The sequence below is a fragment of the Neopsephotus bourkii genome, unplaced genomic scaffold (genome assembly GCF_033783945.1).
Source record: "Neopsephotus bourkii isolate Nb327-2 ecotype Australia unplaced genomic scaffold, CSIRO-AGI_Nbou_v1 NB_1493, whole genome shotgun sequence".
NCBI lineage: Eukaryota > Metazoa > Chordata > Aves > Psittaciformes > Psittacidae > Neopsephotus > Neopsephotus bourkii.
Window position 1 is genome coordinate 654434 of NW_026901969.1, and position 23026 is coordinate 677459.

Consider the following 23026-nt stretch of genomic DNA (forward strand, 5'->3'; position numbering starts at 1 on the left):
AAATGAAAATTTCCCTTATTTCACTGGGCACATTTATTTTAGTCCAAAAGTTACCCTGTGTATGTGCTTTATCCTCTTGTTTAATTTTTGTAAGTTATTTACATTAGGAAAAATAAAATAAAAATAAATAAAATAAATTAATAATCCATGTCCATACACAAATAATTTCCTATGCCCTTTTCCTTATTAAAAAAATGGCTATCCAAGATTTCAGAAACATGATACAGTGCAATTTTGACTGAAGGCCTACTTTCAATGTAAGCTGAGGAGCAAGGACTTACACTAAGTAGAACAGGAGCTGCAATCACCTAGCACTTCTGAAATTCGGGCCCAGAACCCACAAATTCCTATAAAATTCCCCATTACTTTCAGGAAAATAAAACCAGTAACTGTGAGGTTTTGGACTTATCCAGAGTTTTTCTCTGCCTGAGCAGCAGACAGGAAGTAGGAAAAGTAAAAATTATGTCATTGCAGAGTTCAAAATACTGTCTTTTGTGAGCTGTTATATGAATGCATATGTATTAACTTAGCAATGAATTGTAATTGCTTTGTCCCTTAGTGGCTGGATGTCTTGAATGAGGGTAACAATATTAATAGTACTGTTTGTAATTGGACCTCCTTCAGCATAGGGGATAGAATTACAAGGCCAAGTTCTGCCCTCATTTAATTTCATAAAGCCTGACTGAAGATGTTGAGTAGTACTGTGGTCTGAGAAATTAGTGTCACTGATGCCTTGAAGTACTGATTCTATATATCATCATCTAAAATAGGCTTATTCTGTTGCATTTCATGAGCTACAAACATGTTGCCAGGATCCCTGCTAGGGGTTACCTCCTGCATTGCTAAGGAATTTCCAAGGATCACAGCCCAGAAATAATTTTGAGAGACTTTACTGAGTGGTTTTCCTAATAATTCCAGTAGAGATACATGGGTTTCTGTCTGTGCAGGGAGCTGGCATTACAACCCCCTTCAATTAGGGCTATCCTGATAGGGAAGTACTGTTTTCTATCCTAAGACTTGAGAAGGTGCATGTATTATTCTCAGCAGATAAAAGCTGTATACTAGCTAATACTGGTATACTCACTAGAATTTTTTAACTGGTGCAGATGAGTATTTTATTGGGAATTTATTAGAATACTGTAACATGAGACATGGGAAGAGTGTCAGCATTATTATGCCGGCTCGTAACAATGAAGAACTGCTGATGTCAGTGGCAGCAGAGCAAAATTAACAAACAGTAGATGTTGCGCAGAGCACAGCCCTGGAGTGTTCAGCCCACAAAGCTCATTGATTAGATTTGGTTCATATAGAAACAGAACAAATTACTGCATAATGGTATTTTCTATTTCAAGAAGAAAAGATGGCTCTATAACCTTTTAGGCTATGTCTAATTGGCCTCAGGGCTGATTCCTGGTCCTAAGGCAAAGTCACATGGACTGGCTCATGTCCTGCCCCAAATCTATAGCAGATTTGTCTTGAAGAAAACTAGCTGCAGAGAGTGAACAATATAACAGTGTGGACAATCAGAAGCGTCAGTGTTCAAGCTTCCTTCCTGTCGCTCTGTTACATAGCACTTAAGAAATATCCTCAAAGTCCATTGCAGACCTCTCTTCTGTGATTCTGTGAAAGTGATTGTTTGTTATAATGAATTGCTAATAGAAACTGGAGAAGCTTATTAGAGTAAATCTCTTTCAGTGAATACGTTGTGGGGGGTGTCAAATCTTTTCTTAATAAGGAATCTCCACTGAGCGAAAAACAATTCCAAACTTTTGATTAACAAGATTTTAAGTCTTCCAGCTCCTCTATTCTACTGGCTCAGCCCAAGCCCCTGTCACCTATGAATGAAAGTTTCAAGATAGTCCATGTGCAATAGTGCTGTTACCTTTTTCATGGACTGGTTCTCATACCATGAAGTCCAGAAGCACAATAACAGAAAATCACAGCTATAGCTTTGCTCACATGGGAAGGCTCCAAAGTAGCTCAAGGACCCTAAAAAGTGTTTATTGAAGAATAATAATTGAGAAACTTGTAATACCAATGTATACATAACTCCCTAGTGCATATCACAAGACCTGTGATCTGCATCTTATGACGAGTACAAAGACAGGTAGTTAAATTGAAAATTGTTATTCACATTCTTTGCGATATTGGCATAGGGGCATAGAGGAAAAGCCACTGTGCACATTTCTTTTGCACAGACAGATTTTTCTCTGAGAATTATAAGCAGTGTGTAATGACTTAGCCATGGACAGAGGAATCATGGTCTAGATGTATAAACACTGAAAGCTTCTCTAGATTAAGCACTGTGGAACACTGGGATCATTTAAAAGAAACAAAGAACATGAAAAAGCTCCCCTATACTTATACCAGTTAGATCCTGGTGAAAAGACAAGGAAAGAACATTTAAAAATTATTGTCAAAAATAAATTATTTTCTGTGGAATTTCTCCTGCTCCAGAGGGAAAAAATCAGCCAGGTTGCTGCTTGACTTTGGAAGGCTTGTCATAGAGCATATTACCTGCCATAAAACTAGATATTTCTGATTTCTGTAAAAAGGCATAGATGCATTTTCATGAAATGGAACATTCAGTCCTTCTTCATGTTAAAAACCCTTCAGTTTGGTACAAATTATCTTCTTACTTATATGATGTACTGAAATCTTAATACTGGGCAAATTTCTGAAGTAATTAGGTAGTACTTTACCACTTTGTCAATCCCCTCCTTACCACAGACATTATTATTTAAACTCACTACCTAAAGGGGACACACTGCTACTGGGAACCTTGTACCTTTACTTCCAGAGCATTTTTATTTTCTCTTCAAAATGGTTCACCACCTAGCCTGGTAAAAACAACTGCATTGATGATCAGTTAATTACTTATTGACACTATTAATGCGTGAGTTGTATTACTCATAATAGAATCATAGAATAGTTAGGGTTGGAAAAGACCTTAAGATCATCAAGTTCCAACCCCCCTGCCATGGGCTAGTTTGATTTATAATTTGATTAACTGAATGCATACATTTGTGGTTTGTGAGAGAAGCAGCATAAGAACAGATTAATTTTTCCAATACCATGTCTGGGACACCACAAGAGATCATTTTGGTGAATATGGAGACTATCACAAAATCAGTCCTTGACTTACTCATGGGAAGTTTTCCTCTATTGCTCTGAGGTGAAGACAAAAAGGGGTCTTTGTCTTCAAAATGTGGTAAAGATTTTTCAGCTCCACAGGTGCATAAAGGCATGATTTGAAGAGTTAAATTTGCCAATTAATTTGAGATTTTGTAGACCTTAGTCAGCAAATGGTTTGAGAGATCAGGACTGGGATTAATTTTGAAAGCCATATCAAAGGACAAAATGAAGGCTCTGTGCAGGAAAATCTTTTAAAACATGTGCATGTTATTCATTTCACCTCTGAATAATTTTTTTTATCTCTTTTGAGAGTAAAATGCTTTGCATGTATTTGGCAATTAAAGTGATGGGGTTGTGAAATAGCACTGATAGTGTTCTTTAATAGGGTAACTTTTCATGAGCAAAGGAGGAAAGAAAGAGAAGGCAGATCTGATAAGATTGCAGCACATACCAGAGACAACCAGAACTGCTCTGTATCAAGATGAGAGACAAATAGCTGCACTGATAAAAAGGAAATATTTGGTCACCGTCAGCTTCCCCAGAGCATCTACTAGCACAACAGACCTAATGAGTAAATCCACATTGGCAGCATGAGTCATTTCTCTCAGCTGCATGAACAGAGCTTAAAGATTAGGCACTAGGCACCCCAGTCTCTCCTATTTCAAAGCAGCAGAGGATATTTTAGAGGAGTTGAATGGACTAATTATCTGATTGGGAAATAATGCTCAAGGGACTGGTGTCTAGTGGGGTAAATTATATATCAATACCAGACAACCAGCAGAGAGAGGCTGTTTGAATAAGAGCAATGCAGCCTTTGGAAAAGAAGCTAGGAGATCTGCTGGCCTCTGTTCAGGCTTTGGCTCAGCTACTGAAATGTCTTGTACAATTACAATTGTCATTGTGGCTGTGAGATTTTTGCTGGAACAGATATAAAAAAGGTCTCTGAATTGTAATGACAAGGGGTGGTTGGCCTGGTCATCTAAAACATAGCAGGCCTCCAACTAAATACAGAACTTACATCAGCAGGTATTTAAATTTAAGCAGAGAAGTAGCCATATAGAATTAAGGTATCTTTTAGATAATTTCCAAAGGTAGCATTAGAAAGGTAAAACCCATCTGTTTATTTTCCCACTGTCTCACTTTATTTGTTTCAGAGCTGGTGTTTGACAACTTGGTTGAATCTACTGGCAAAACCACCTACCCAGCATCAGTAGCAATTGTGGGACCACATCTTATCATCTTTCAGAAAGATAGAAATGTTGAAAAAGCACTGAAATATGAATTGGATTAGTCTGACTACATGGTAACCTGGAACTGGTCTGGCTGTGTTCTGTTTTGTTCATCTGTTTGCTTGTTTAAGTAAATGAAATACTTGGAGTACTTTGCAAAGCACCTGAAAAACTCTAGTATTATTCCATACAGGAGATGACTCAAAAAATAGTTACTCAGAGAAAGCTACATGCAGGAGAAAGCAGAGAACTTGAGACTGTTCATATTTTTTTCAGGCATTTGCTGAACCCTGTTATACCTAATACAGGATACTTAAAGTAAATGGTTCTTGCATTTAATGTCCGAGTCCTTGTTTTCATATCTTAGTACTAACTTTACAGAAACTGGTCCATGTATCAGGTGCAACATGCAACAAGCTGTTTTGCCGCAATGGAGGCTGATTTTTTGAGCTTTGCAAGCATATCTATACTTTTATATATTTTCACAATACCCCAGTCCTACTTTTTCTTCAGTATGAAATGAATTAAAAATAGAAGGGTCCTGGAGAAAAGATACATGCTTAATTTTGCCTATGAATAAGAAATCCTATGATACGAGATACAGAAACAGTTTTTGAGGTCAGATTTAAAAATGAAAGCTGTCTTTTGCAAGCATATTTCATGGTGTGAACATGAACTCTTATGAAAGCCTGGGGAGCTCCATTAACTTCACCAAAGCACAAATTCAGTTTGGCATGAGCTTTAATGAAATAATGTTAAGAAGATTTGTATGGAAAATACTTATTTCACTTTAATAACCCATAAAACAAGAACCATATCTTTTTCTCTAATAGCTACTTTACTACTGTATAAACTCATCCAGAAACTTAAATTATTTTGAGTGACAATGATTAAAGAACATTTTACAAAAGCCCCATGTGGCACACACTAGCCTTCTATAAAATAATGCAAAAAATAATTAGCAGGAAGCAACTGAATACTTAAGAGAATTGTAGGAAATAGATCAGTAAAGTTATGAGGCTAAATTCATCCCCGGTGTAATTCCACTGACTTCATTCTGTACGCAGATTTGGAATAAGCACCTCAGCACACTGTGCACATGCTGGGAAGTGTAACTTTTAAGTTGACCTGTTACACCATTCCCCACTCTTGGCCTCTGTGCTGAGCTAGATCCTGCTGCTGCCTGCCAGGTTTACTCAGATTAGTGCCCTTGTTGATGTGCATGCCTTCCCCAGGAACAAAAAGGTGCTATTGTTCTGCTGTCAGAAAATGGGGGAAATTTTCCAGGATGTTATACAGCCTTTTTACATTTCTAGGAGCCTTTAGTAAGCAATAGCTCTGTGTCCGTATGTCTGCGTCTGCGTATGAAGATATATATATATATAGACACCAACTGTGAAAGTACTTCCTCCCATTGATTAGCTTTAGTGGTCTACTCAACTTTATGTATCTGCTTTAGCTAATTAAATACACTGAATGAAAAGAAAGCTTTTTCCTGCAAAAGTTAAATAAAGAAAACAAAACAAAACAAAACACCATGAAGACTTGCATCTAAAAACAACATCTTGAAGTTAATAATACTTTTAATCTGCCTTAAGGAAACACTAGCAATTTGTTTTTTTGTGTCATTCTGTTAGGGCACATTCAGACTGGGTGTTGCTCAGCATATCATGGAGTTTATGATCAAGTTCTGAAATACTCCATTGCAAAACAGACACAGGGAATGTGTCTCTTGATGGCCTGAGAGGGGGTGAGGGAGGTGCTGGGCTGTGGAAGAAGTACAAATTTATAGAAAAGCAGTACAAAAAAACACAAACACCACCTTTTTTTTTATGACTACATTTCAGCCCAAACATTTTTCCCATTCACTGAAACAAGGCTTTCTCTTAGTTAGCATGCCTGTTAGTGATCAGTAGTGAAGAGTAAGACTGAATCACAGGGCTGATGCAGAAAAGATGTGCTGTGAATCCTTTTGCCCTCTTTTCTATTTGATCTTCTGCCATTCAATCCAAGACAATTTTCCATATTTCTGCCGGCGTAATTAATGTCAGCTTGTAATTGCTGCTGATAATTGAATAAGGGGGAGAGGGGAAATAAAAAAAACCACATTGGTGATCTTGACATTTTAACCACCTATTCTGAGACTCCCATCACTGGATTCTGGCTTCTACCTCCATTTCCACCCTCTGCAGCCTCCAGTGCTGCTGTGTCCCTGCCCTCCTAGCAAGCCTGCCACTGTCCGTCTTGATCTTGCATACACCATGGCCCAGCCCCTACCTGGAGCGGTTGCAGTGAATCATAAAGAGGCCTCAGTTAAGTATGAATATGTGAGTAGACTAGAGTAGACTAGAGTAGACTAGAATAGAATAGAATAGAACAGAAAGTCGTGGAATTAACTAAGTTGGAAAAGACCCTGAAGACCATCAAGTCTAACCATTACTCCAGGACTGCCAGGACCACTAACCCATATCACAAAGGACCTCATCTACACATTTTTTTGAACAGTTCCAGGGACAGTGATTCCACAACTGCCCTGGGAAGTCTGATCCAAGACCTGATTACCCTTTCTGTAAAGAAATTTTTCCTAATATCTAATGTAGACCTCCCCTGACACAGTTTGAGGCCATTACATCTTGTCCTATTGCTTGGTACCTGGGAGAAGAGAATGGCCCTCACCTCAATACAACTTTCTTGCCTGTAGTTATAGAGAGTGGCTACTGAGCCTTCTCTTCTCCAGACTAAACAATCCCAGTTCCCTCAGCCATTCCTCATCAGACTTGTTCTCCAGACTCTTCACCATCTCCATTGCCCTTCTCTGGACCTGTTCCAGCACCTGAATGGCTTTCTTGCAATGAAGGGCCAAAACTGAACACAGTATTTGAGGTACAGCTTCACCATTGCTGAGTACAGGGGGATGACCACTTCCCTGGTCCTACTGGCTATGCTAATTCTGATATAGGCCAGGATGCTGCTAGCCTTCTTGGCTGCCTTGGCAAATATATATATAGTGAACATGTAGGTATTATGTCCTAAAATGCCTAAATTGTCCTAACTAGCATATTCATTATGCATAACAACATCACCCCAAACTTCTGTTTGTTTATGGATTCACTTGCAAATTACTATGATAACGCTTTACATCTTTCCCCACTCCCATATTTTGAACATGGTGTATACTGTGGATGCAAGAGTACTTTCCTGAAGCTAGGCAATTGTGCTGAAAGTTTACAAGCACCTTTGTATGACACACAGACCCTTTTATTTTGTCCTTATAGTAATCCTCTTCTTTCTCTCCTCTACAGTAAACAATTCCAAGAATTTCCCTCCTGCTTCCTACAAATAGAACCAATTTATCTAGCTGAGAAAAGATGTGAAAATAAAAGAGCATGTGTCCCATGTGAAGGTCTGTGTATGTAAGTTTGAGCAGGAAAAAAGATATCTTTCACAAACAGCCATAACTGTGTCTCTGACATTTGACAACACAGAGAGAGATCTGTTTGTGCGCAGAATTCTAAAGCCATTTAATGATCAAAGAGCAATCCTGATTTTATCTTCCAGTACTTCCTCAGTGGTGATAAGATTAATTCTTTCAATGTTACGTTAGACTGCTCTAACCATAAATAGAAGTGTAAAATTACAAACATGCCTGGGAAGGAAAAATGAGAATTACTTTGTTGGACAGAGACAGAACACATTTAAAATACCTATTTTTTCTTTTTTCCCCCTTTGATTTTGAATCATTATTCAATTTTTTTTATGAAAATGTATAGAACTATAAAATTATTGTTTACATGCAAGCCAGGATCTGTTGACTTTTTTTCTCCATTCTTTTCATATCTTCTTTCTCTTTCATCAACAGAATACCATGCCAATTTCAAGATTTTCTGACATCTATTCTCTATCCTACTGCTAATTCTGTCTGCCTTCTGTTTGATAGATGGGCTGTTGGATGTGGGCCCTTCCCTGCAGGAGCTCAGTTGGCACTTGCGAAGACGGCTGTCCCCAGTAGACGTCAATTCTGGAATGTGGCAGGGGATCCCCTTCCAGAAGTCAAGTGTGATGCCGGAAATGCTAGTAGCTATTAATGCTGTCTGTATTTTTATTATGAAAAATTGGCAAGTGCGATGCTTTAAGACCCATTCCTACCCAAACTGTGATTGTGTATGCTGGCACACGACCAAGTGGGTGACCCGAGTCTAGTAAAAGTGACTTCATTCTCTCTTTTTTCATCTTCTGTAAGTATAGTAATCAGAATAATTGAGCCATTGCTGTATCTTAAAGGAAAAAAATGTGTTCTGGGAGCCTAATGACATAGAAAGACATGAAACTCAAGTCTGATATATTAAACCCTTGAGGAAAGCTTTGATAGCTTTGCTCATCACATGTGGTGTAAAAGAGCAAACTTGTATTCTGTCTCATACAGGCAAAAGTTAAAATCTGTCACCTTATGACCCTTGTGAACTTCCCATAGGGTCACATTGTTGGATTATTAAAAAATTAGTTTTAAGTGTCTTTTTAAAAAATAACCCTAAATTTTGTATAAACAGTATTACAATTGCATAAGAAACAATTTAGAAACTCATTGGTATGCACAGCATAAGATCTGAAAATGTGAAAATTGGTATGCTAGTCTGCTTTTCAGCAGAGCTATTTCGGCAGCTGCATGAAGTGCCTGTTCTAGGAAGCACAACATTTAACTCACAGTCTAATGATTCTTACATTCCTGCCATTTTTGTCCTCACAGTAGCACATCAAAGAAGCTGGTGGCATTTTGGATGTCAGGGTGAATACAATATTTACTAACGAGAGCTATTCCTAGAGACATGCAGCCAGAGGGCAGGGAATTATGGGTCTGTCCTATACTTGGATGGGAGTCCATGAGGAAATCTGGATATAGGATGAACATTTACCCACAGGAATTTGGCAGAAACATTGCACCTAATTCCATTGTCAGTGCTCAGCTGAGAGAATAGAAAAGAGGTGAAAGTAACGCCTAGAGATTACAAGTGGGTATAGGGTTCTTTATTAGAAGATGTGATAACTCTAAGTCCTGGCTTTACAGAGTCAGATAAAAGGTGCGTGGGGGAAGAGGACACTGGGGAAACGGAAATACATTATGATTAAGTTACTTTTGGAAGCAGAAGAACAGTCAGAGCTGGGATTACAGTCAAAATCTTCACATGCCTGAATGAACAATTTCATTAGCCTGTGCTGCCACTTCATCACGTACATCAAATACACTTCACCAGCTAACTCCCTGTTAGTAGCCATAGCACAGGGGCTGAGAATGGCAATACCACTCTGTAATTGTCCTTGTTCTTTATTTTAAAACCAGAGGAACAAAAAGGCAGATATGTATCAGAAACAATTCAGTTCAACCAGCTCTTAGAATTATAGCTCCAGCACAGGCTATTTGTTCATTTTTGCTGCATCCTCTTCTGGCCCCCAACCCCTCCATACCCACTACTGCCAGCCCTTGTTCCTTTACCTAGTAGCCATATTGATGAACCCCACATAGAAGAAGGCTTTCCTTTTCTTTCTTCTCTCTCCGGTCTTAGGCACATGCTCAGAAGTCTCCACTCCTGGGCAAGTTAACTGGCAGCAAAGAGGTAAAAAGAGAACAACAGACTACTCCAGATGAGCTCCCTGTGCAATGCTCTGGCTAATGCCTGATGTATAAGTAAGCTGTCATGATTTGCCCTTTTTGTGCACCCTTGGTGAGAACTTATGCAATTCTGATGATGACAGTTTAAAAATGAGTTAACAACATTGGAAGAGGGTGCAGGAATAATTCAGAGGTAGGACATGTGTATTGAGAAAGGAAAAATCAGTTAACCAATAAAGCAGATTAAGAGACGTTTCAGTTACTGGTTAGTAGAACCATGGAAAAAATGGTTGGCAAAAGGTTATTGAATCTACTAGATAAAAACATAACAAGAACTGATGTTTTGAATCTCAAGCTGAACAAATTCAAATAAAAAAAGGGAGCATGTGTTTCTTAATAATTATTATAGTGTTAACCTTCAAAAAAGGCTCCCAAGAGAACTGATAAGTTATCTACTCTGAATGGCTTTCTGGAAGGTTATCTTTTAATCAAGCCCAAATTATTTGCCTTGGTACAGGTGTAAAGGCCTGTGATATATTCAGACCCTGAAGTTCTTCATAACAGTAAAATACATGAATTAAGACATTGCATGAGTCTGGGATTGTGCTACAGACTCATGGAACTAACAAGTGAATAACTCAGACAGGAACAACAGCAGTTGTGTAACTGCTGAATGGGACCTGTAACCAGCTTTTGGAGATGGACCTGGCCCTGTTCCTCTCTGTGTCTTTTACATTAGAATGTCCTGGAGAGAAAAACATCCAGGAGACAGACTTCAGATGTAGGCCATGGTTGCTAGACCTCACAGACATGTTCCTATTTACACACTTTCCTATTGCTTCCCCAAGCTGTAAAGTCTCTTCAACCTAAAGGGAGAGAGATGTCATCCTGCCCTTGAGATAGTACATAGCATAGGAATATAGATAAACTCTTAGGATACAGAAGCTAAAAGTCTAACTCCTGGGTTTAGACAAAGCTTCACATCAAGTACCTGATTCCATGAATGACCGTACAGACCAGTAAGTAATTAGTATAAGTGGATATTGCTATCAGCAGTTGTTTTTGTTAATGAAGTGGTGGGTTCCAGTTTGAGATGAAAGTACTTGCATATATGATCCCATTACAGTCAGGGTAGATCTAATCAGTGCAGTCTCACTGGAGCTGAGAGATACTCATCTAACCAGCCATTAGGGCTGCAATTCAGTTGCCCACACAAAGCCACCTGGGATCCTCAGAGCAGCTGAAATGTTTGCAGAAAGGTGGCAGAAATGATGTACGACTTACAGAAGATCATCATCTCCTGGAGTGGTAGCTACAGGATACCCTACAGCAACCAAAATAGCACTGGACATCTACACCTGGGTAGCTCAGTCCATCCCTCGGTGTCAAATTTTGGTTAGCTAAATTGCTCACTGCCTCTATTGCCAATATGATTAGATGTCTGCTGAGTATGATGGGAGTTTTGACATTCACACACAAGTAGGCAGCCATAATTAGAGGTTTTAATCTGAAGCTGAATGTTATTCAGACTGAAGGTAGCTCTGGTGTTCTTCCTGTGGTCACTGGCTTCAGTCCATGCAGATCATACCTCCTTAGGGATAACAGGTTTAGTCTAAATGCTAACTGAGTGCCAGGCTCACCACATGTGGGTAATTGCACCCAAGTTGTTAAACCTTGTGGTCCTGAGAGCTCTAAGGCTCAGTCTGGAGTTCCACTATGAGTTGTAAACATGCCTGATGTAAAGCAATGCCAGTTCAAAGGCTTTCTAGATCTGATGTTTAGGATCAATAGGCCTCAACTGTGCTGCAGTCGCAGCTTGGTCTGAATCTTGTCCTAAATGCCTTATTTATCACTTTGACATTACATAAATACTTATGTGCGCTTTGGTTTAACTGGGAATATATGTACAATAGGCAACAAATCAATGTTAACACCATCATCTATGATCAAGAGAAATCCTTTTCTATCATTAACTAGGACGGGAGATTTTTAAAAGCCTGTAGGGTGAAGGGAAGTTTCTTAATCACTGTCCTATCTTAAGAATGTTTAACAAGATCTTTAATGTCTGAATGTCTGTAACAGCCATGGAGTCCTTTTCAGTACACGATACTAATGTGAGGTAATAGAATGGAAAGTTTATAACAAAAGTTTTCACTTTGGTCAAGGAGAGATCACTGGAGTAGATAAACTGGGTAATGAACCATTACTGACACTAACTTCCTCAGAACAATAAAAGCAGAAGAGCCTGGGTCTTTCACTGTGGACAGTTTTATTTGGTATAATACCTACTACACAGTGACTGATAAGGTGAATAGGAAAATCAGTTATCACAGAGCCAGCTAAGAAGAGAGCAGTAAGCAAGTTAAAAACACAGTGGCCATCATTTTAAGCCAGAAATCTCACATTTCTCACATTCTACTATTGTTTTCATTTCTTTTCTGCCTGCAGTAGCACAACTGATCCTGCTTTGCTAAAATGTTTTGTACAATGCATATTCCAGCCCTATTTGTTCCACCAGCACTTTTCTGCTCTCTCTAGAAGGCCCACTGAAACACAGTGTTGTTTTAAAAAGTGTAACAAAAAGTAGGATTATTTGGAGCATGCTAAAATGAGGAAGATGAATCCTCGGTTTGCTGCCCGTACCCCTATTGCCATTACTGACACAACGCACACTGTCCCCAGGTACCCAAGGGACAGCTGAGCTCAGGCAAAGCCCCGTCACCACAATCTTGTTCTTTGACTTCAAAGTGGCAGAGCTTGCAGTAGAAACATGGATAACAGATGGTCTATGTACTCCATGGCTTCCTCCATGCTATGCTCCTCCATTCAGGGCAGTTTTGTCTGGGCTTTGTCTTGCCTGTATTAGGCGAGAAACGTGGAAAGAACTGGGTAAATGGTTCTGAAGTGGTTAGCGGATGCAAACCCATGTCCTATTTTACTTACCTGCGGTGATCTTGTTGCCCTGAGAGAAAACAAACTCCTTCCCAGGGAGGCGAGGACCCCAAAAGCCCCAGGAATGGATACTGCTGCACCACTTTCTGCTCCCTCACACATCCTGTGTTTGAAAGGACTCCTCCCATTCTTCCTGGGGCATTCAGAGGACAGATACCTCCCAGGCAGGATTGATATTTACTTCCATGATGTGGCTGTGAGAAAGGTATAGCAGAGTACTACAGTAGAGAGCTGGACAACATGTTCTTTATTTCTAGAACAATGCAGCCTTTTTCTGAGCTGAACAAACACTTTACCCAGTGATACTATCCTTGGCAGTACTGCAGAGTTGCCAGGTTCCATGGCCTAAGGAGGTTAGTTAAGTTTCTCACCTGATTAATCACCCCAGTGGCCCTCGCTCAAACCAGGTGTCTCAGCAGAATAAAACATCATCACTTGCTGCAGCCAGTGATGTCCTTTGCTTATGCAAACTTTTTGAGGGTTTTGATAAAATCCTTTTCTTTTGCTTTCCCAGTCACTGCTAAACCGCTCATTTGACTCTATTTGTTATCCAGATCAGTCGCACTGCTGCAGATCTCAGCTGTTCCCAGCATCCAATCCAAGCTGTCATGCTGCAACACTGTCTCCTTTAGTTTTCTTTTGTTTCCTGTCTCCTTCCCACCAGCCTACAAGCTATTCTAGAATTACCTTGCCCATTACCCTCTCTTGGTTTTGGACTGACACTTGCTGTCTCAAGTGATACTTAAGTTGCTACAGACAAATCAGTTTTGTCCATCTGCATTTCATGCTTTCCACTTTCAGTGAGTGGAGGCAGTCTGTTGGATATTTTTTTCAGACATGGCTCAGCCTGGTGGGAACTATACCTGTCCCAAGGCAGTGACACTGGGGCAGTGGGCTTTTCCGGAGCTGCATAAAGGGGATCCAGCTCCGCTTTTAAAGTGTAATTGAAAGAAGAAATATTGTTTAAGATTTATAAAACAGTGAGGGAAGGTATAACCATTAAAATATAGAAACAGCCTGTTGAAAAAAAGGGCTTGACCAGAGGAGCACATTTTCAGTAATCTGCAGGGAGAGGCTGAGAAAAGCTTTCTATGTGTTTTGATTCCCTCTGTTTTAGGAAATTGACCCTGGAGAGGCAGCACATACTATATGCTAACCCTAAACCTGGCTTTCAAACTGAAAGTCATTTACATTCAAAAAGCTGAGCCCCAGATTTTCACACAATAGAATCATAGAATCACAGAATGGCTTGGGTTGGAGATCTTAAGGCTCATCCAGTTCATCCCCCTGTCACGGGCAGGAACACCTTCCACTGGAACATGTTGCTCAAAGCCCCATTCAACCTGTCCCTGAACACTGTTAGGGATGGAACAGCCACAGCTTCTTGGGCAACCTGTCTCACAACCCTCACAATAAAATGTTTCTTCCTAATGTCCAATCTAACTCTACTTTCTTTCAGTTTAAAGCCATTCGCCCTTGTCCTATCACTATGTGCCCTTGTAAAAAGTCCGTCTCCAGCTTTCTTGCAGGCCCCTTTAGGTACTGGAAAGTTATTGTAAGGTCTCCCCAGAGCCTTTTCCTTTCCAAGGTGAACAGCCTTAACTCTGTATGGAGACAAGCCTTTCTCCATAGAAGTGCTCCAGCTCTCTGATCATCTTCATGGCCCTCCTCTGGACTCACTCCAACAAGCCCATGTCCTTCTTATGGTGGGGGCCCAAAAGCTGAACACAGTATTTGAGGTGCTTCAGAGTTATAAAGTATGAGGGACACCAGACACAAACCAGCCCTCTCTAAACATCTCTTCTTCCTACCAAGGTAGAGGAAAGCTTTAAGGGCTTCTGTTCCCTTGGCCACCTTGATCTTGAGGTGAAGGCTAATTCACTCTCCCTCCTCTCAGCGATGGAGGCCACATCAAGCCTGCTTCACATCGGGCATAGAGGAAGCTCTGGCAAAAGTGTGTCCCGGGGAGGGCTGCAGAGAGAAGCTACTTTTCTATTTCCTGACTAGACCTAACTGGCAGAGGTCAAAGCAGTACCATTAAAAACCATTAATCACCTGTCATGAGATAGGTAGTGATATCCACTCCTTTTGGTGATTACTGTTGCATCTCCCTCTTTATATCAAATCAAAAGCAGCCAGAACATGTCAGCCAGTAATTTATTGAGAGCCGCAAGCTAATTCAACATATTAATACACCACACTGGTTGGCATGATGAGGATGAGGCCATGGTAAACAAATGAAGTCTCCTGACAGATGAATGAATGAGACTGGTCTCACTGGACATCTATCAGCAGCTTTCTTCTTGAACCTTGCTTGCCCCTCAGCACAGGGCTGCTTCCTCCTCCCAAGGGGTTTCCTTCCAGCGCAGCCTGTTTGCTGCTGGAGCAAATCCTCCATTTCCAGCCTGCTGCTCTGCTGTATCTCACTGATGTTGGCAGGGTGGGTGGTGGTACTTCTGTCAGCATGGGAGGGCTGTTGAGAGCCTTCCCAACCTCTTAGGAAACACAGATATTGCAGGCGCCTCTGTGCTGCTTCAGCATCTTCTCTTTCTCCTGTGGGATGGAGAAAATGGGCTGGTTATGACGTACAGCTGAGGGATTAAAAGAACAAGTGTGGGATCCCCCATTCGTTTTGTGGCATATGACATTTATTTCATTACTCCCCTCTTTGGCTGAAGAAGTCCCTTGTGAAAACAAACATTAAGCCTTTGAGGACGCCCACCTCCAGCTGCACTGAGGTTCTCGGTGGCGCCCTCTTAACACGCTGTGCTGGATCTAGAAAGAAATGTCTGCTGTGGGAAATCTGATCTGAGGCGTAGCATTTCTTAGCGTGACTATAAAGAGGAACTTGTGCAAATCGGATGTGTCGGGCTCTCTCCCCACCAGCCTGCTACTTGGTGAAGAGGCTTTGTGAAAGTGATCCTTATCTGCAGCCTGGCAACTCTATGTAGGTCTTTGTACAGCCCCACAACCCGCTGGCTTGTAGATATTGTAGGAGTCCTTTCATCTAAGTCAGATACTTGTCAGTCCTGAAAAAGTGTTTTCCCTAATGCTACTTTGAATCAATTTTATTGCACGACCACATTAAGGGGAAAATTACATGTTTTCTTATAAAAGTAGATTTTCAAGTATGGGGCAATACTTCAGACAGACCATCCATTAGCAGTACTCTTTCTTTCCAGTTCACATTTTATCCTAAAACTGTCAAGAGAATATGAGGGAGGAGGTCAGTGTTGAACAGATAATATCAAAGTTGGCTAGCTTATCTACCTTGAAATGTGTCTTGTAGCTATACTAAAATATTATACGATAAATTGGTTTTTATTAACCAAAACAGGCTCCTCCCCATCAAATTTATCTGGCAGAAGAGTAGAAATAGTGGCAAGCTGCTCTGCCAAAATGCTAATTACTCCCTAAGGAATCATCCAGTTATGCGCAAACATGTGGCTGTTTATGTCGTCTGCATAATGCATATAATTTAACTAATGCACTTTTTTCCCTCTTGCACAGGAGATCTGTATATCTGAGTTAATGTTATGTCAACTGCACTTCCAGAAGTTGCAGAAGAAAGAAACAAATGTTTACTGCAGAGATGCACAGAAGTCAGCCATGGATTTCAAATCACAGAATATTTTCAAGCCTTCTTTGTATAGCAGTCACATACATCTTTCTGTCTTTTAGCAGCTTTCAGGTTCTCAGGGGACTGCAATATAAGTCCAACACGGGCTCACTATGAGCTCAGAAAACAGGCAGAAGAGATGATAAAGTGAAGAGATGCTCCTCTTTCACTCCTTGCTAGAGGTAATTTGAGGGAATGGGAGTTTCTGTGTGGGAGAATATGTGATGCAAGAACAATCTAAAAATATTTCCTTTTGCTTCCATAGCAACTCCCATGACAGCAGCTCTCCAAATTCATTAATTCACTTTTTCAGCCTTCTTTGTGGGCTTTGTCCAGTTTGCAGAGGTGCAAAGTGATGTTTACAGCATGAGTTTACAGACGTGTGTCCGCAGTCTGTTCTGGCAGCAGAATACATCCTCTTCTCAGCTGGCAGCAGCACTTGCTAGGGGAAAGGGTGATGGCCCTGACCCCACACATGGAGCCAAAGGACAGCAATTGCCCCCCCCAAGTTGCTCTCTCCTTTGAGCTCTAGCTCATGCTCCAGCTGAATCAAGAACATCAGAAGGCAGACCCTGGCTGCCCTCATCTCATGGTAGAATGCTGTAAAAGCAGTCTTGCTCACATTTTATCTATCTCTTCTGTGACATAATGGTGCAATTCTGAAATGTCTACTTGCAGCACTCATTTCAGTATGATACTTTTGCTAAGCTCTGTAAGGAAAGGAGACACAAAAGAGGTGAAGGCTGTCTTAATTTTTTTTTTTTTTTTTGGACCTGAAGGAAACTTGTTTGAACTATTTACATGGCTCTGTTGAACACTTCCAGGTCACCTGGATTTAAGGGAGAGAAGGAAACCAGATGCATTTTGCTGTATGAGGTTTGCCTTCTGCCTTGTGGCTGTTATTCACACCCAACGGCACCACTTTTGGGTGGGATTTGCAACAAGGCAACTGAGCAGCATGGTCGAGTGCGTAGGGCAGGGATCCAGGAGTCTGTGCTCCTTGTCATGTCATTAGCTCCTCACAGCCCTGTCTCTCTGCCTCATATCTGATGGCAGCAAGGTTACAGTACATCTCCTTTATAAGTTACAAGCAGAGCCTTGAAGAAAAAGTGATATAGCAGGAAGGGTTTTATTGGCTTTCCATTTTTTTCTTTTTTTTTTTTTTTGGGGGGGAGGGGGTGTCAGAAAAAAGTACACTATTTTAGAGAATGTGTGGGTATTCCTGGAAATTCAGCAAGAGTTAATACTGATCTCATCCCTATAAAGGACCACTGTAAAACTTCTGTGTTTACAGATGAAGAGTTTTAAGCAATGTTGGGTAAGTGATTGGTCACATTAGCACATATCATGCTTCTCTGGGATATGAAGGGTGAACACATTCACAGCATGCCCACCCTTCCAAGGGTCGTGGTGGACAAATGCCTTAGGCTTGATATAGATTTGTGTGAGGAGCAGTTGCCCTGCAGGATGGTAACTACAAGGTGAAAACCAGCCTGCTGGCAGTGGTGACGGTGGGAACACACTAGCAGTGAAAAGTCCACACAAGTCCCTGTTACAGCTCTGAACTTGTCTTTCAGAGTCTTGTCCAGAATCTTCCAGTTCCCCAATTCAGCAACTTCTTTTAGACCCCAGACTTTTATATCCTCGTTTGTCACAGGAACAGAGATTCAGCTGATGTGGCCAAAAGGCTGCTGGATAGTCCTTTCTATTTGCCTTTCTTAGTCTTTTGTCACCCTTAGACTAGATTAAAAATTTCATTTTGATCCTCGTATACTCTTGACTTCAGCCTTCAGCCAAGAAATTCATTAAATTCAAAAGCCAGCATAGATATATGTCAACACCATTTGAAACTGTAATGTCATAAAATAAAATAACAGCAAACCACTACAAGAGATATGACTTCAACTAATTCAAAACAGCTGCTCTGCCATCTAGTGTCATTTAATAATGTATGCTGAAACCCAGATTCCACCCCAAATGCTGAAACACCTCTACCATGTACTTTTCTTTCTAGTAGGTCTTTAAGGTCTGGCACATGCCTCTATCACTGCGTGACAGAGAGGGGAATATAACCCAGGAGCAGTCTCCATTCAGAGACTTTCCCATGGCAATAATGTGAATATAAGTTGTTCCTTACATAAAAGGATTGTTACTTACCTGGAAATGTGAGCTGCAAAGCTAGGCACGTCTGAGAAACTGCTGACCTTCTCCCAGTAATTCAGGAGCTCTGTGGAGGTCCATAACAAATTCTTTATTTTAGGCAGGAATGCAACAAGCTTGTCAGAAAATTCCATCTTATCAAGTCTACCAGATGTTAGTTTTGCCTCAGGTATTTTCTGGTTCATAGTATAAGGTCAGCTGCAGAAGAAAAAGGTTGCCTAAATTAGGCCACAGGGGTCTTAATGCCAGTGATCTTCACTGGGTGAAGGAAACAGATTGGAATTTGGTTGTTTTTGTTTGTTTTTAATTCTCCCATTTTATGTTTGATATCCTCCCAGAAGAACTTACATTCACTGGGCTCAGAGAACTGTTTGGTTTTTAATCAACATAATAAGAAATAGTAAGTGACAAATATCTTTGTCTGTTTCAGTGCCATATGCAAGTACTTAGAAATAATTTAGAAATCTTTTTCTTTTTTTTTCAGGGTCAAACACCATTCTTGCCAGGGGAATCAAATCTGTGGAAATTAAGAGTTACTCATGTATTCTGCGTGTTTCTTAACAAACCAAATCTCCTTACTTAGAAGTTGTCCTGATAAATCTTTAGAAATTGACCTAATTTGCCAGAATAACTCCAAACTCACAACTTCAATTGATAACATATGTTTGGATTCTGTGAAAGGATTTAAATCTTAAGTATGACTTTACACATCTTCTTCTGAAATGTCACAGCTCTTTGTACTCATAACTAGAAGCCATGCCAAAGCAAACCAATGCTGTCAATAGCAGAGCTAAAAGAAAACACACAAAGCACAAGACACTGCATTCCAGAAACAGTATAAATGTGGTTTGGAAAGGCTCAAATTTGAGGCTACTAAAACCATGATATAAATATTGCAGTGCAATAATGGTCTGCTTAATCTAGGAGCTGAAGAGAAGCATTGCCTTAACTCTTCTTTTTTCCCAAGCAAGTCAATGAGATTGCCACATTACGGGGACATAAATGCAGTGAGCCAGATCCCAGCTACTGTTGCTGAAAGGTTCCCTTGAGTTTTGAATTCCTAACCCAAATAGATGTTCATGCTAAAATGAGAAAAAAAAAAGAAGTCTTTTAGGACTAAAGACACTGATTTTATTTTACTACGACATCTTTAAAAGAAACTTTCTTACAATCTGTCTTGCTGGCAGGACCTCTTAAATCTACATTTGTTCCGAAAGTCCCCTAATCTGAAGTTCTGTAGAGGACTTCAGAGCTGCATGAGGTGGCTCTAATGAGCATGGAGAACCCTATTGCATGTAAGTGACTAAAGAGATCCCAGTTTTCACTTTCCCACCAAAGCTGATCAAAAGATGACTGGGTTTTCAGGTGTTAAGTGGCAGCCAGAGATCAGCAGGCTTGGTGCATGGATGTTGTTTATTCTGATGTGCTCTAGATCTCAAAATGAATAAATGATCTCCCTCTCACCAAAATTGAGTCACGTTTTGTTTTCATCACAATAGTCCCAGCTGTTACAAATAGCTGGCACTAATAATCTGTGGTTTAGACTGATTAGCATCCCATATCCCTTCATTTCTAAAATGGAATTTTAATCAGATTGTAATTCCTTGAAACCTCCATGTCAGTGAGTGCTTCCCTAACCATTAATCAATTGAATTTTGCCCTCTATTAAGCTGCTTAAATCCACTTCACATTACTGATTGATAACTTCCATTGCCTCCAGCACGTTGCTGACATACTGTTGGGTTTTTTTAACATCAGGGCCATGACACTATTATAAAACTGAGAAAAAGAGCAGACGTTTGCACTGCTGCTATTGTGGCTTTTCAGCTTTCCCATTTTAAATCCCTGTTTTCTTCAGGGATTTGAAAGTGGGTCATAAATTCATTTCAAAGTGAAATCACTTTCATTGGTCTAATCATGAAAGTACTCAATGTCTCTTCTGGGAGACCAGTTCTTAGTATGCAAGTAGCTTATCTTCTTCTGCTCAACCCTCCTGCGTTCATATTTTCTGGCCTCTGTGCTCATTTTTTGCCCTTTCATTTGGCTGGTTGCTTTGGTACTGTTGTGCTGAAGCACAAATTTACTTTTAATAAGGAAGTTGGTAAACTGTATCTCTCCAGGGTAGAAGGATAATAACAGCTGGTTTGGCTAAGAAGGTAAATTAAATTATTTGACTTAAGATCAAATGCTTCCTATATTAATACGTTATAAACTGGTTTACTGGAAATGTGAAGAAGCTACATTAGTAACTCTGCTCATAAACAGCTTTAATGATTTGTCAGGACAACAACAGGCAACCTGAAGGAGCAATTCTGCAGTCCTTACCAAAGGCAAGGGGATTTAAGTCTCTGGGACTGGGTCATATATCCGCTGACAATAAATAAAGAAATACAAAACATGCTTCTCAGAGCAGAGGGTTTCTGGGTTAACTAAAAGCTCATGATGGAGGGTTGATTCAGGCATGTCCTTTCTTAGATGCCACTTCTTAGATACTTGCTTTCCCTGAAGCAAAGTGGGTGCTTTCCATGTTAATTTACAGCAGTACATGTGCTATATTTCAGTCGTAACCTGGTAATACATTCCACCTACTATACACCCATGCATTTAAATAATTATTTGAAAGACAGAACCATGAACGGCAATACCTACAGTCTGGAATTTGGCCAGCAGAGAAAATAAATCATCAGAGCCACAAGGTAGCAGAGAAACCACTTTGAAAGTGTAAGCAGAGTTCTCCTCAGGTCTTGCTATGACACAAAAAAGGAAAAAACAAACCCCACAAACCCAAGCATTTCCCTTATGATTACTTCTGCTAAACCTAATTAACTCTCAGTATGCGCCAGACATAGCAGATCTGATTATAGTCTCCTGTTCTGGTGTTAAAAGATAATCCAAGGCCTTTAAGCTTTTATTCAGATGCCTATGATTTTGCTAGAGCACCTGCTGTACAGCATATGCTAATTAAAATTTTTGAATTAAAATGGTGTGTATCGCCCTTTTATGGGAGGATAGAAGGAAGGAAGGACATTTTAGCACTAGCCTATTGCCAATGGCAGCTCTCAAAGGAATGGAGTTCTGCTGCTGTCTGCAAGAATTTAGGATCTTTCTTTCTTATCTTTCTTGCAGATTAACTTCACCTTCGTTTCACTACTACCTTATTGGAATTATGTTCCTTATCTTACTATGTGTTTTCAGGTTGCTGGAAGACTGTTTGTGGCTAAAGGTATATTTTGGTTCCAGCTGAGCAGTTTTTGTTGCTGCAGTGGAGTCCTTCCAAGTTCAAAGCAAAATTTTTCTAAATCACTCATTCTTTCCAGAGACATTCCCCTTTGCATGAAGAACAACTGTGATGACCTTGGTGGTATCATAGACTGTGGTTTTGATGAAAGAACTAGCAGTGCAAGGTGTTGTGCAGTAGGAAATGACTGTATCCTAAGCTAATCAAAATCTGCAATACAATACATAAACCAGATTTGAATATAGTTCATTATCTCAAAGGTTTTATCTTTGGGAAGGAGAACAGAACCTTGCTTGCTTTTGATTTGAAGCAGTTCTATAATTTATGGTAGGTTCTTAGCTTAGTTACTCAAAAAATACATGTAGTACTTATTGGTACTTCGTTATTTGCTAGAACATGTGGAGTGTCCCAGTGTTTGTCTATAATGATTTACCTAATGCAGTCCTTTAATACCTGGCACGTGTCCTCATTTGTTTCAGGGAAACTCCTTTCCACTTCTGTTGACATTGAAGCTTCCTGTGAACCACTGAGTGAGGAGGTGGAGAATCAGGGATCCCATTTATAGATTTCTAAGTCAATAGAAATAATCCCAAGGGAATTTTGAATGAGATCTTTAATTACCTAACACTCACCTTGGAAAATAATCGCTTGCCAAAGCTAGCTGGTCAGCAGGGCAGCTAGTCTCCTGATGCTTTGTTATGCTTTTAAAAGGAGCAACAAAACAACTGGGTGTGTTTGTTATCGTCAATAATATTTTCTTAAGACATTAACTTGAGTTCTGACTTAGAAGTTTTCTATGCCAAATCAGATAGCAAAGTTTTCATAACAGAAAATGCCTACATGTGTGTGAGTTTCTTCAGAAATGAAACATTTTTCTTTAGGCACTGTTCATATTTCAGGTTGACACTGTGTTGGAAAAATACAGAACTTCTTTCTTCTTGTCTTTTGGGATATGCTGTCTGAAATTTATTCCAATGGCTACAAGAAGTGTTAGTGCAAACTGCAAAATTTTGTGAAGGGAAATCATGCTCTACTAAATCTTTACTGTAACCGAGTAGTACTGAGCTGAGAGAATACTTTAGAAGAGT